Source organism: Myiozetetes cayanensis, unplaced genomic scaffold (assembly GCF_022539395.1).
Source record: "Myiozetetes cayanensis isolate MyiCay16 unplaced genomic scaffold, myiCay2020 scf1, whole genome shotgun sequence".
NCBI classification, from domain to species: Eukaryota; Metazoa; Chordata; class Aves; order Passeriformes; family Tyrannidae; genus Myiozetetes; species Myiozetetes cayanensis.
Window position 1 is genome coordinate 102,441,836 of NW_026086604.1, and position 13,374 is coordinate 102,455,209.

General features: G+C 40.0%; 1 long non-coding RNA gene across 1 annotated transcript in view; it reads left to right on the forward strand.

Annotated features, from left to right (window-relative positions):
• The window catches only part of LOC126648710 (uncharacterized), a 348,496-nt gene that overhangs the window by 277,521 nt on the left and 57,601 nt on the right, over nucleotides 1–13,374 (forward strand). Inside the window, exons 4-6 of the long non-coding RNA XR_007630882.1 lie at nucleotides 6,556–6,670; nucleotides 7,528–7,598; nucleotides 8,295–8,340. This is a non-coding gene — a long non-coding RNA (uncharacterized LOC126648710). The remainder of the gene's footprint in view (nucleotides 1–6,555; nucleotides 6,671–7,527; nucleotides 7,599–8,294; nucleotides 8,341–13,374) is intronic.

A 13,374-nucleotide genomic window follows, 5' to 3' on the forward strand; every position in this document is an offset into this window, starting at 1 on the left:
ATGCATCAGACTCTCCATACTTCAGAAAAAGTTTCATCAAAGTTACAGACATTTATTAAATTTATATCATACTTTAACCATGAAACATTGAACTTGATTACAGGAATTACTGGGTGAAAGAAAATCAGTGTGATGCAGGAGGTCAGAGAAATGGCTCTCAGTAGTCCCTTCCTAGTCTTAAAATATCTGGGCCTAAGGATTTTCTACAGCTGTAGTGTGTGCAAACAGATGCAACGTTATTGATACTGCTTCCTGCATTCCTTTCTGCTGCTCACGAAAAAACATCTCCCTCACTGAAGATTTCCCAATGCAGCCAAATATGGGTTTATTTTCTGAAGAAGTGCAGATGTGACAGCTACTGTTCGATTCCCTTTGAGAAGCTGCAGCCCCCCCTCATTCTGCCTGAACTGGGGGCACAGGGTCCAGCCCAGGGGCTTGCAAGATATCAGCCTGGTGCATGACTAGATTTGTAGCTTCATGGGAGCAGAATAGGGAATTACACAGAAGTGGAGAAAAAATATGTCTTTGGGAAGTTGTTTCATAGCATAGCTTGGTCTCCTGGGAAGCGTGGGTTGGGAAGTGAGTGTTAGTCCCGAGGCAGATGAATTTATAGCCTGTCAAAGATAAAAGAAAGATGCAATATATAACAGCGTTGGGCTTGCTAATTATATGGCAGTGTGATTACTGGATCTCTCCCTTTAACCAGCCATTTGGCATGTGTGTACATATGCTACCATGTAAGTGCTTAATTTTGTACGGATGTTGCTGTGGGCCAGAGTAAACACTGACCTGCATGTCCTTGGGTCACTCTTTTGCACTGCACACTTTTCACCTGAAGACACCTAAGGACATACTATGACACGCAACTTTGGAACTTTATCCTGTAAGAGCTGGAATGAAAAGCACACTGCGAGTGTGAAATTAATTACCGTGCTGAGGCTAACACCAGCCTTAATGCTGGCAAGCTAAACTAGGCCAAGGTGAGCTAGGGACGTGATCACGAAGGGTTCACAAATGCTGTTTTACTCAGCAGCAAAACTAATAAGAGTCAAACCGCTGACACAACTGTCAGTATCCAATTTACCTAACCACACAGCAACAGGATGAAATAGAGAATGAGATGGCTATAAAAGAACTGATGAATTAAATATGGTCCTGGATTGTTGAAATGGGAGTTTTCCTTTCCTGCATGTGTAATTTTTGTTAATAATTTGATATTTCAAAACAGTCAGGGTTTTGATGAAGGAGTACACACATGTTAAGCAGATTTCCAGAGAGTGTTTACTGTACTGAGGAAAACTTACTGTTTTGTTACCAGCCCTGGGGTCATTTGGAGAACTGAGAGGTTGAGGATTTTGGAGGATTGTTTTGAAGGATTCAATTTCGTATATTTTTAAATAATTATTAAATACATATATATACAAATATATATGCATGTATATAGGTTTCCCTTGTGTGCAATCTCTTACATTTCTGAATTGCAGTTCCAAATGATACAACAGAATTTTTGGAAGTAAGTGTTTTCCCTCAAGCTACAGTTTTTAGTTCTTTCCCAGCTCTAGATTTGCAGGATGTCTGTGGGTGAAAGTGAGAATTAGGAGTTGGGAGAAGAGCTCCTGAGAAGTAGGTTATCTAGGAAGGACCATATTGGACTAACTGAGGTGTGGACAAAGACTTCAGCAATAAGGATATTTTTGCATGATGATACAAGATACCTGTAAACTCAATGAGATCTTAACTTAGTGAAGCCTTTTCTCTGAAGGGACAAAATGTTCCTCTACACTCCTCCCACTCTGTTTAGCAAAACAGTTCAGCTCCTCATTCAAACACTGGATTCAGGTTCCCACCTTTTCTGTGTTCACTGACCACTTACAGAGTGGTTTCATTCCCTTACGGAGTTGTCATTGTCTTCAATGATATAAGGGCATGCCCTTGCATCATGGTGTTGCTTCTTGTCCTGCACCAGTATCACTTATTAAGGCACAAATATATAGGTGTTGCCAGAATAATAACCATAACTACTGATACTGTGAGCTGATTCCTAGAGAACTGTTTTGTTTCTGTGTGCCAGGAAAGGAGGATGGATTGCTGTCTTTTTGCTTACAGTGCATAACAATCTGCTATGTTACAAAAAGAAATATGATGCACTACTTCAAAATTGAATGTTTACTTGGATTACTCTATCATAGAATTAGTTAATGCATAGATATAACATGCCTGGAATGGAAAATAATTACATTATTATTGGGAAATGCTCGGTTTTTAGTTGGCACCTATAAAGAAATAAAGCCCAACACAGCATTTTCTGTGGAACCTCTCTTAATCTAAACATTGCTCCTATCCTGTGAACAGCTCTATGTTGTTATTGGAAAAATCAGTACATCCTTTTGCTTAAAGTTTGTGAACAAAGACAATACCTGTAGTTTGTGCTCCAGGATGCCTCATCCTTGGAAGGCCAAGTTGAATGGAGCTCCAAGCAGCCTGGTCTAGTGAAAGTTGTCCCTGCCCATGATAGGGGGGTTGGAACTAAATGATCTTTAATGTCCCTTCCAACCCAAGCCATTTTATGACTATATGATTTTATAATTGTATGAAATGCTAGTATCTACTTAGACTGCACTGAGTCTAGGGATGTATGCAGGTAAACTGCTTGCAACATAAACACTCGGTATTGGGGTTCCCTAAATGACACAAAAAATATTTATGATAGTTAGGCTAGCAGTCATAAACTTAATGAAATTTACTTTGCCAAACCAATGCTGAAAGCATCATTTTAAAAAAGTATATTTCTACTCAGCTGGGCCCATTCTTAATTATGTGGATTTGAAGAAATATATTTCTTGTACAACACTTGATAACACAGCTCTTATATTTCTGTATAGGACTGCAAACTAACACAGCTGTAGTAGCTTTTCACTTGCATGGATGATGACCAAGGAAAATTGCCATTCCCTACTATTTCATGACATTTAAAAATAAAGCCCTTTAAAAAAAAAAAAAAAAGGGAGGGGAAGAGTAAGAAAAAGAAACACTGCTGCTCTGTTAGGAGAAATATTCCTTTGTGTCTAATGCATTTTCCCAGAACAATGCAGGCTTGCTCTGCAGTTACCAGAGCTGCGCTCATGGTTCTGGAAGATAGTCCTCTACATTTGGCATGAATCCTCTCCTCTAGCTCTTTTGCTTGGCAATGTTGGAATTTTTCTAACTCTATAAAACTTGAGCCAGGAATCTCTCCCTCCCTGCACCACCCCAGTTTTGTCTCTGTGCATCAAATTATCATTTTTTAAAAGGCACTGTGAAGCAAGAAAACATTTTCTTTAGAATGCCATTATATGTGGCATTACCAAGATAGAGTATACTGTAAGCTAAAGATTTAAAAGAAAAATTATCTCTAGGATTCATTCTGGGAAAGGGAGATATATAGTTTTGGAATTTTTATTTTTTTTTAAAGAAATCTAAGTCTATGCTTCTGACTGTAAAAGAAGTATGAAGTAAATGTCTCTGTTTTTAGCCAAAACCTTTTTTTGGTGCAAATTGCACATATGGTGTCAAAAAAATATCAACTTAGTAAGTGTTGCTTTCATCAAGTTACAGGGCAAAATCAAGAGGAAGAGAAGGAGGTGCAGAAGGAGGTTTTTTAGGCCATGTAAGCAACAGAGCCAAGGGAGGTCCAAATTGTTTCAATGGAATTTATTTTCCCCAAGCATAAGCATAGACAAATCCTGCTTTCAGCATTACTATAGACAGGAAACTTTCATTTTTCTATGTAGTCATTTCTGTTGCCATTTATTATGCTTGAATCTAGTGGTGTTTCACAAGGGAGTAAGAAGATGCGTTTATCTTACACAATGTGATCTCAAACTCAGTGAGTCCTTTCCAAGCCGAGCACTTCAGCTTTGCCTAAATAAGTGTAATTAGCATTAAAAATCCCCATAACCATAAAATTAACCATAATGAACAACTTGGTGCATATGACTAGATGGCTCCATGTTGCATTATGTTGATGTCTGTAACTTGCACCCAGAACGCACTTTCACAATGATGATGGCTTTGTCAGAAGACGCTCATGAGGGCGGATATTTGCACCAACACTTGTGGCTTCTTCTCTGTCAGACTTTGAGAATAAGCATTTCTTCATGTAGTGAGGAAGCGTGCAGTAAGAAGGGAGGAAAGAGCTAAGGAGAATAATTATCTGAATATGGTTGTACGTACATGGTTAAAGAAATAATACCACCCATGTTTTCAGCATTCATTCAGTGTGCATTGCAGGGTTTCTCACAAGCAGTTAAAAACTTACTTATCCTTTAAAAGGGGTGAGTTTTATGTTTTGCAATCAGCAGCAACAACAACTGAAAGACCTGCAGTACCAGTGTTTGTTTCCCCATGGCTTGGCTTGCGTCACTGAAACACAGAGGGGCATATTTCAGCCAGAAAGACAGAAGCACTTGCAGAGAAGCAACTCTTTCCTGATGACATTGGCTACCTGGAAGCTGGCCAGCTTACGGGGTGAGTAGGAGGTCATGTTGGCTCCCTTCAGGCTGGCTGGGGACGGCTTGGCAGGGATTACCTGGCTGCAGTTATGCTGCCACTTCTGGCCTGAGTGACAGTTTGGCAGGGCGCTCAGGTGCAAGAAGTAGAGCAGCAATCTGTTCCCTTCCCCAGCCCTCCTGCCCACAGCAACCTTATTTCTTCTCACTTGAGGCTGGTGCTCCCTCCCTTAATTTGTGTGTGTGAGTGCATGCACGCCTTTCCCTGTGGTAGTGGCATTTGAAAGACACCAACGTTTGCTCCATCTGGCTCCTGTATCTGTACACATTCTCATGGTAGTGTGAATCCAGGATAGATTTCAACAACAACAACAACAAAATAGTGGTCACCACTTTTTCTTTTGTTTCTTTCTCTGATGAATGGGTGGCACCGGGGTCACTGTGCTAGTTCCTTCCCTTGAGACATGCGTGCCAGGATGTGACAGCCCACCAAAAATTGGTAAGAAGCCTGATAAAAATGTTCCCTGTTTAGGCTTCCTGCACTCTTCCACTTCTAGCATCCTCCCAGCCCCTGACAGGGTGTCGAACCTAAAGTTATGTGGGTGCTCAGTGCTGTCAGAAAATGCCAGTTTGCCACAACTGAAACATTTTGCAGAAGTGCAGTTCAACCCTTCGCTGGCAAGGTGTTTTAAGCTGCAGAGGGCAGTGAAAGAAGCCTGATGGGGCTGCAGAGAGATATAAAATGGTGACAGACAAGAGGGGCTGGTGTCAAGAGATCACATTCCTTCACCTTGCAGTAGCCAGCACGTGATTTTTTTTTCAGGTGTGGGAGGATCTCCTTCAAATCCTTTGTCTGATTTTCAGTAAAATCTATTGTGTGTGCATTTGGATTGGGGGAGGGGGTCGTTAGGAGTGGGGGAGGAGAGCAAGGGGGAGAGGAAGGCATGGGAAACAATGTCTGTTTCTTTCACAAATATTTTTGAAAGGTGTCTGTTTTTCTCTTCATCACAGTAAAAAAATTCTGAATACTTTCTGTATTTCACACCTTTTTTTTTTTCACATCGTTTCTCTGTGAACTATCCTATATTCTAATATTAAATATGACTATTTCCACAAGAGATATTATGAAGAAAGGTCTAGCAGTGAGCAGATAAAACCCATGATGAATAATCAGAAACAAACATCATCAGTCAAACACTTGAAACTGCATATTTTTGGAGTACAGGTTTTGCCATTGATAATAATGTAAGAAATGACTGAATGATGCCCTATTCTTTGATTAGATATTATGCTGAGATTACATTTTCTAATATAATTTTTATCATTGAAGAGCATTTGAATTGGGGTGGGGAGAGAAAATAATTTGGATTTCTTCACCCTGAGACTATTACATTCCCACTACTGCTTGATTTCACTGTGATCCAAGCCCTTTGTGCTACACCATTTTCAGAATTAAATTATTCAAGAATGTGCCTGGATTAGACTGCACAACTGCATTGTGTTACTCATTATGTAATTAATAATTGAAATTTCAGTCTTATTAATATTTTCTGAAATGCATTGCAAAGTTAAGATATAATTAACACATTTCCAATCAGTCCTGTCTTTTTTTTTTTTTTTTCTACACGTCATCAGGAGCATAGTGACACTTCCACTCTAATGACATATCCAGGGAAAAAATAGGCTTATAACTTTCCTAAAGGACAGACTCTGTAGGTATTAAATAGCTAAGATAATTGGCTAGTGCTATTTTATAGGTTGCATTATGCAGGAGAAGTGAGCATTTGAATGGGATTTGCAATCAGACAGAGAAGATGAATACTGAGAAAAAAACCATATAACACAGAATCCTATGTATTAGAGGATAAAAACTTTTTAGGTCATCTGGCCCATCTGTGAGATTAAGATTGTTCTCTGCTGCACCTCTGTTAATGCCTTCCCTGCCATACCTTAGGTGTCCCAGTGAGAGACCTGTAATATTCTCCCAGGGAATTTATTTCACGACATAATAGATAGCTGGACTTCTTCTAATATTCATACTAAATCTTCTGTCTTTTCTTCCATTCAGTGTACTAAAGAAATAGGGAGGTCTGCTCCTGGAGATGTAAATAATATTTGAAATGGTGATCTTCCTGAGAAACAATTTATGTTCTCATTGGAACAGTGGACCAAAACATATAAAAGTAAGTAATATGTTCTTTCCATGCACTTCTCTCTTAAAATTTGCTGATAGTCTCAGCATAGTGAGGGCCTGGGAAAAAAGCCATGAGCAATAAAGAGAAAGAAACATCATCCATATATGAGAATTCCTAAAGATATTTGGTAGGAATTTGTTGCTGCATGCTGTTGGAGTTGGATGAAGTTTCAGGGCATAGGACTTCAGCTCCAGCTTTTGCCATAGGTTTTGTGTGCTCTTTTGGAGACCTTATTGGAATATATAAGAAAGTTTAGCATTCCCTCAAGGACAATCTTGCTTTTCTATGCCATAAACTGAAAGGAAAACCTGCTAATTTCAAGTGTTCTGGGCCCAGAAAAAATATATTCATCATAAAAATACTGCAGCTAGCTTAAAAAATAATTGGCAGTTAATTTGTTCCCTGCTTTTTGTCATCCCAGTGGAGTTCAGGCAGTGGAGGCCAGACCACAGGCAAGAAATTATCTGTGTGGCTTGACGATGGCAATGCTATTCTGATGGAGGCTATATGAGAAACCAAGCACGAATACCCTGTCTGGGGCTCACTTTTTACTAAATAAATTCCATGCAGAGTAGTTATATGTCTGCCCTGGAAATAAAATGACAGTTGACCTAAGGTGTCAGAAATATGCTTTCAAATGGCTCAGAAACTGCTTTTATTCCTGTCTCACTTCAAATACCACCTAAATGGCAAAGAAGGTCTATAGCTAGACTCAGATAATCTCACTTCAGCAGTCTCTGTGTATATCTTCCTAGTAACTGATGCCATCTTGTCAGATCAATATGCAGAAGAAGCCTTTATCTTATTCAATTGCTCATTAAACAAGTCCCAATTTCTTTTACCAGCTCCTTAGGTGGTTTCAAGAATCTACTACAAGACCTCTACTTTGGCATTCAACTGCACCTGCACAGAGGGTGTAAGTAGGGGTCTCCTAGCTATTTTGAGCCCACTCTTTCAATCTTGTTACACAACGTGCCACACACCTCATATCTCTCCATCGTATTCCTCATCTTGCTTTCCATAGAGCTTTCTTCAGTAAAGTACCTGGGAAACTCATCACCTCAGTACCATACCACTGAAATAAAAACCAACCTTGACCACTTTTCGATTAATCCGTTCTTATTCACTTTTTCAGCAAAAAAGTCATCTTGTCTAGCAACATGGTTCAGGTTTTGCCAGAACTGTCATTCATCATGTCTCACCCTATTTGACATACCTGCTAAGGCTAAGAGTTAAATGAGACATGCTTGATTCTATAAATAAGCAAGCTAAACATTGTGTCTGATTACCCATTTTGTTTCATAGCCGGCCACTTTATGAAAGGAGGTTGATAACAGGCATGGTCAGTTCCTTCATTTAGTGTATGGATGAGTGGGCAAAGGTCACTGGGTGACCTGTGCTTCTCAATTTATTGCTTCTCATCGGGTGTGTGGTAAATGGGTACGTTCAGTTACTGACCAGAGTAAAACTGGTCTTATAAACTGATATGCTTTTCATCTGAGCTGTGGAGCAGAATGTCTTATTTCTTGGTGTGGTTCACAGCATACTCGTTATTGTGGTTTATGTGTCTCAGCTGGTAGGCAAGGTCTCAACTACTTTCATTTGCATGCAGGCTCTTCCATCTTCCACAGAAAAACTCTGATCTCTCCCAGTTGCAGGTAATATTTCTTCTTATATTGTGCTATTTCTTTTTGACTAATGAAAGAAATATATTCATATATACATACACATTACATGCATGCATACATTCACATGTAAATGTATAAATTTGAATATGTGTATGTATAAAATATGTGGTAAGTGAATGTGGTATATGACAAACATCCTGGATCAGGGACTGGAATACTGTATTTGCTCTGTGCACTATTCTGAGTCTCCCTTGACTAGTCTGTCATATTTCTTTTTGTGTGTGTGTGTGTGTGTGTGAATAAAAGCTTAGTTCTCCTGAAGTTGATTGATTTATGGAAATTTGACTCTTTTGTCTGTAGAAGACATAACGTACAGACAGTAGCATAGCAGGGATTCTTCCAGGGCTTCTTGCTTGGGTGTGGCATTGGAGCTGTAAGAGGTTAGAATGTAAGTTTGGCATTATGGATAAGAAGTTCTTATTTCCTCTCCTGACTACTGTGCTTCTTGCAGCTACCTAGTCCTTAAAGAGAAAGGCAGTTTCCAAAAAAGTTAATTCCTTGGTTTGTTATTGCCAGCAAAACATACTGGAGACTAAACTGATAGAGACATTTTTAGAGACTGTATGATGATAAGAAATGATGGCACATTGGGCACCCATTTGGGATTAGGATGCATGACTGCACAGAGTCCAAAAGAAGAGCTTCTACATCTGTTTGTGCAGGTAGGAATGCTGTTTGACAAGGGCACAGGATGACGTTAGCGTCACAGAATTATTGAGTACAGCTCGAACATACTTGGCAGTATCCCATGACCTTCTCTCCTACTCCAAGTTCTCCCAGAGAGCAGAACTGTCTCTGGCCATAGGTTAATTTTTGCTGATGGCTCCTAAAGTTTCTGGATAGAGAATATTAATGAAGATGGCTATAGAAAAAAATAAAATACAAGGAATAGTGAGCTCTGAATCACAGGCAGAAAGTTTCATTCTCCTTCCCTGCTCCTGTGTGGGCCATTTCACCAGGAGCCCAGGGGACTGCTTAAATCTGCTCTTAAATGGTAAAAATGCAAAGCTGATTTTCAATTGACTGGCATATTATGCAGTCACTCACACCAAGATAAAGCAGTTGGAAAGGTGTGGCATTCTGATTTGGTCCAATTTTTATTTGATTTCTGCTGGTTTTAATGAAATTATGTAAGGGTTCTGACAGTGGAGAACTGGAAACCTCGTGTCTGACTATGCCCATCACTGCCTGCTACCGAGCACAACAGGAACATTTTCAAAAATCACCATATCTAACTTTGTTCGCTGTGAGTTAAGTTCAGCCAGCAGCAGAAGGCTGCTTAGCAACCGGGAGGTTCACATATGGACAGGGAGGTAGGAATATTAAGAATAAACTTTGAAATTTAGAAGATGACCATTAAACTACTGCACATTGTCACTAATTGCTTAGCTAGATAAAAATGTTAAAATAGCAGAAATTTAAGTGATAAATACCGTTCTGGTGTGACTTAGTGTGCCAAGTTAACAGGAGGTGAGCAGAAGCAGTAAGTTTTTTGAGCTTCCACAGAACTGAAATCTCCAGAGATCACAAGTAGAAGAATATCTAGTCCAATATGTGCATCTATATGGATTTTAAAATATCTGGAGGAGGCAACTGCAGTAGAAATGAGAGTTGCAAAAGCTGGAAAGCACTCACTTTGGTAGGCAAATGAGGGGGTTTTGTAGCTGTTGTTGCTCTTGTTTATTTTAATCATTTATTTAAATGTCAACAACAACAACAAAGCTTTATTTAGTCTGTTCCTCTATTCTTTGCTGAGGCAAAATTACCAGCAAATTTTCAACATAGGAAGCTGTGGAGCTCTTGTAAAAAAGGCTATATGTTGCTATACGTATCCTCACAATACTCTGATAAAGATAGTCCAAGCAGATCAAGTGACAGTTTTATAAAAATAGCTTCTGCCCTCCTTGAATTCCTACGCCATATTCTGACACCCTTGTCATAAAGAGCCCAGCTGTAAACTCTGTGGTTGTTGATGTAGCAGTCTCTAAGATTTCTCAATATGAAAAGGACAGAAAAATGCAGCCTTTATTTTGACCTTATCAGCTGTAAAACCCTGACCTTATTTTGTAGGATAATGGCAGGATAGTATTTATTATTTAAATTCCCTCCTTTCAGATCTGATCTTGTTTCCATGGTTAAATCAACCCTTTGTAGGGATTTATGAACACTCAGAAATTCCACGAAACCTGGGATTCAGAGAGTCAGGGAGGAGAATTAAAATCCTGGAAAGCCTGTTAATACATAGGCAAGTCGCATAGATAGAAGGGAAATAAGTGTTTTGAAGAGGATTTCTGTCTGTGTGGGTGCCACGTGGAATAATTTTCAGCAGATGCATTGGGCAATAAGAGAAAGAATGGTCTCTTTGGTTCAGCTTGAGCCCAAATCAGCAATTGTTGCTATTCTGATAGCAGCTAAGTGGTCTGTGGGAAATGATGTGGTGGTCTCACTCCAGTCTTATGAATAGTTTTTCATTACATGAAAGCACTAATGAGCTGAGCAAATGAAAAAATGGTGGGGGGAGTTGTGGAGACTGAACTCCTTCCACCCTGCATTTCAGGGCTAATATGCACAGGCAGGGTCAGAGGGAGAACAGAAACTGAGTGGCCCAGTGCTACAGCTCTTGAGTGGCTAACTCAGGTACTGTAGCCAGGGGGAGTGACAATTTTTACATCATAGAAACATCAAGATCATGGAATGATGGGTAAAGATGGCAAACACTGCTTCAAGCTGATGGTATCTCCGGATCTGGATGTGACCAGCTCTGTGCAAGTCAGGACGGTGCTGCCTTGACCACCTGGCCCTTGAGTCCCATATTGCTACCATGGCAGGCCAACAAGCTGGCAGTGGGGCATTAGTAGTGTGAGAGTAATGTGGAGGGATCAGGCATCTAAAAGAGGACAGCTGAGCAAAAACACGGGCAATAAATGCAAATATGGAGGAAGGTGATGTGAACCATGATTCCTCTTTTGCCTTGTGCTGGCAGGGAACTAACAGGGCTGGTGCTTTTGTCGAGATTTTCAGATGCAACAGTGCTGGAGTCAGCTCTGAGGGCACCTTTCTCTCAGCTCATTATGGAGCTTTAGTCTCTTTTTCCAGCTCCTTTCATGTCTGAGAAGGGAGAAGTATGAGAGGTGCCTTGCAGCCGAGAACTGCAGTGCCTCCCAGGGGCAGCAGCAGCAGTGGCTCCTCCCATCTCTGCTCCCCCCATATGAAATATGCTGTGTGTGGTGCCAGTTTCCCTTTCTATAGGGACTCATCTGTGTTGCTTACATCATATGCTGGATTTAGACGACCTCCACTGTTACCATGGCAACAGTTTCTGCTTAAGTATAGGTGAGAATGTAAGTTAATTTTAAATAAGGTGATATGAAGGAGGGGGTGAATAAAGCTCTCAGAGCATTTGAAGCCACACAGATCTATCTGTCTAATCAGTTTTGTAAGAAAGGTTCTAAAGCTAATTTCTCATCACTAAGGTTACATCCTCTTCATTAAAAAAAAAAAAAAAAAAAGTTCCAGGCATATTTCTTTAGACTGTCACCACTCACAGAGGTGGCAGTGACCTGGGAAGTATCTCTGTCTCCTCTCCATGTTCCCCATGTACACGTTACCAAATACTCTGCATGCGGTGGGGTCAGTAGATGAATAAGGCTTAGAAACAGCACGTCTAGATGGATGCTCTGAGGCTTCATGGAGTGTGGGATTAATGAAGTTTTGCTGCTGCTGCTTGTTGTTGTTATGAGGAGAGACCAATATGCTGTCCTTGGTTATGTGGCCTGAGCTCTGCCCTCAGTGGTATCCTTAAAACCTAAAGACAATACATAAAAATATAATTTATGTATAAATATATGTATGTGTATATGTACGTATATTTATTGTGATCTATTATTGGAAATTTAAAAAAATACAGCCACCAAAATTGGAATATTATTTTTATAGTAAAATTATCTGGAGGGGAAAAAAAGAATTTTGTATTTGATAAAGCACCAGTATGAGGAGTGCTGCTCTCAAAGGCATTATAGGATTGCCCCTTTTTGCTTCCCACCAGCCCAGCTGGAGCACTATTTCTCTCTCAGCTTCATAAATGGCACTTACCATTATTGTGTGTGAGTGTCTAGTCCATTAAATAAATATCAGGGTAATGGCAAGAGATCCAGAAGCCCTCTTAAACATTCACCTAGTTTGTTAATGCACTGTGATCCACTTTTTTTAAGAGCTACCTTCTTAATGTACAGAGTTTACAGCTTAAAAGCGGGCAACTTCAGAAAAAGCAGAGGGCATAGGGTGATGTACACGGTGGTCACACTTGCACTCGGAGGCGTTATCTCCCAAGTGGCCTGACACCGTCAGTGGGGGGCTGACTCTTCTCTTTCTAGATCTGAGTAATAAGAGGATGCTATCTAGATTTTTGTCATAAACAGTTGCCTAGTAACCAGTTTTTGTAAATCTTTTGGCAGCACCAGTAGCACAAATACCTGTGCCAAGGTGTTTGTGCTTTCCACTTATCTGGAAGTGACAAATACACAAGCAGAAATAAGAGTGCTACTGCCTACTGACTTATTCATGGCCCTGAATTTGCAAAGCGGTTAGACACAACAGACTGAGGTAAAATTATGATACTCATTAATAAACAGTGTAACCTTTTAAAACTTCCCTTTCTTTGCCCTGATTTTCAGAACTGCCTTTTCACTTCTTATCTTCATTTCATTTGTTTGTTTTGCCATGAGTCACTTCCCTGCTGCTGCTTAGCCCAAGAAAAAACATCTCTTTTTCTGGAGTTTGAAAGAGCAAATTTCTAGCAAATAAGCTCTACAGTACTACAGAGGAGTTGTGTAATGTTACAGGTCACTTGTAAAGATGTTTCCAACTTTCTACTCTGAATTTCTTCAGTTGTGTTTGGTGAACTGCTTCATGCTTGCATTTGTGTTGGTGATGAGATCCTTAATCTGTATGCAGAAGGCTTAATTAATTAGAGTACCACAGGATGCCAAGCTAGTCACGGTCAAA